This window comes from Gavialis gangeticus, unplaced genomic scaffold (assembly GCF_001723915.1).
Source record: "Gavialis gangeticus isolate Ggan-Ray unplaced genomic scaffold, GavGan_comp1, whole genome shotgun sequence".
Classification (NCBI taxonomy): domain Eukaryota; kingdom Metazoa; phylum Chordata; order Crocodylia; family Gavialidae; genus Gavialis; species Gavialis gangeticus.
Genome location: NW_017728992.1, coordinates 161,979,731 through 161,982,050, shown reverse-complemented (window position 1 = coordinate 161,982,050; position 2,320 = coordinate 161,979,731).

Here is a 2,320-nt window from a genome sequence, read left to right as displayed (position 1 = left end):
GTGACTGGTTTTGAAGTGGGGGGGGGGAGCTGCAAGATGCAGGGGGTCCCTTGGCTGCGGGGCCCCCTGTGACCGCAGGTTTGGCAGGATAGGACTGGTCGGCCCTGGAACCTAGTTTAAAGCCCTCCTCACTGTCCATGACCTATTATAAAACATTTAATTATGAGAAACTATGAAACATTTATGACAGAACTATTTGGCTGTGAGCGAGAGTCCCACAAAAGGTGAAAGACCCCAACACTTGGGACATTTAAAACTCGACTGAACAAAATGTGCTGTAAAAAATTATCCTGTATTGTTAGTGGAACAGGGTGGAGCAGACTATTAGTGGTTGAGGACACCTGTTGTTTGAAGTCAAACTCTGAGGAACCGGCTGTTTTTTTTCTAATGAGGTCACTTAGAAAGAAGGGGAGGAGAAAGGGGGAGGGATGTGTATAATCCTTCACAACTGAGATTAAGGTAATGTAATATTCATGAGAATATTCTGATTGAGTGGTGTAAATCCCAATATACTGGGATTTCCATACTGAATTACCCCTGAGGTCTAATTCAGTATCTTCTCACTCACAGTGTCCTGAGGCAGACGTTTCAAAGATAGGATGCAGAGTCCACAATTAGGGAGCTGGTAGTTGACCTGCTCCTACTCTAGGTATCATTCTGAACTGTAATAACTAGATTGTCTTAAACCCTAATTAAAGCAGAAGAGTCAAGGTGGGAGATTTAGATTTAAACTTATTTCCAAACTTTGTTAAGGTTAAACATTATAAAATTCTGAATAATCTTGTTTGATGTTTAGGAACTTAAATACCTGATTCTAAATGTCTGATCCTTTTTTCAGTCTCAATTCTCAGACTTTCTTTGGCAACAAGCTTCATGGCCATATTACATACTGTGTGAAAAAGCTTTCCATCTTATTTGCTTCATTTTTAATTTAATTGAATGGTCTCTTGCTCCTGTTCTATGACTGAACTGAGGGAACTGAGGGAACTGAATCTACCTTCTTTAGGCCATTCATTATTCTATATACTTCTATTATGTCTCCTCTTAGTCACTATCTTTCTACAGTAAAGACCCTCCAATCTTTTCTATTTCTCAGCATTTGAGACTTTCCGTGTCCTTAATTCCACTCATCACCGTTCTCTGAACCCTTGTTAGTTAGGACAGTGGTTCCCAACCCTTTTGGAGGAGGGGTCCCCCATGTGCTCGCACCGCAGTCGGTGGCAAACCCAGAAGCGCCGCATGCACAAGTGCCATCGGCAAACCTGGAAGTGTTCTTCACAAACACTTTGCGACTCTCCTGAGGGCCCCCTGGGACCCTGATTTGGGTCGTGACCCTAGGTTGGGAACAGCTGCATTTCTGCGACACTCATTATAATTTCTAACAACTGACCAGGACCAGCCTCTGACATCTGGGACTGTCTCAGCTAAAACAGGACATACGGTAACTGCATTAATGCTACAATGGCATTCAGGGATGGAGCAGCCAGTACAACACACAGTATTTTAGATGGAGCCACAGAATTAATTCCTAGAATAGAATTATCCTAAGTATCTACCATTTTTTAATCTCCCTCCTTTCACAAACCAACATCTTTGATTTTTGATCACTACTAAGTTGTAGACAATGATACTCAGGGTCCGGAGTGATCCAACTAATTTAGGGCACTATCTATACCTGGTGCTCTCACTTCTGAGTATGCTCCACCCACAACCTCTTCCTCACAGACACCAAGACTAGAAATGCAAAAGTGAAGTGTGACAGGCTTGTGGCCACAGGGTGGCCGTGATGCCCCCTAGTGGCCTTGTGGCTCCTGCCCAGGTTGGACTCTTAATGTTGCTCTCCCTAGATTGCTCACCCACCACACCTTGTTTTTATTATTAAAGGTTCATTAGGGAGGCTGCCCATAAGCCTTACAATAAGCGTTAATCCTAACAGTTCCCCATTGGGTCTCTCCTGGATCCTACTAGTCTCAATCCAGCCCTCAGGCCTGATAAGCTGAGAGGGACCTATGCCCCTGTAGGTCACCTGTAGCCTTATGGGCAAATTGTTTGGCAGACTGAAAGAGTCTTAGAGCATGGTAAAATCTGTGCACAGGGTCTCCCTCACTGAGCAGAATCAGCACCGCAAGCTCTCTGCTCTTCAGGAGCTCAGCATTCAAATGTCTGTTCAGGTGTCTTTGGGTAAGTTTTTCTACCAAAAAAATAAATGTAGAATTCTCCGATTATTTGAACATGTGTACACAACCTGAAAGTCTTTATGACATCTGCAGAGTTTGCTACCTCACTCCTCCAACTTTCCTTTCCAGATAATTATTAAGTA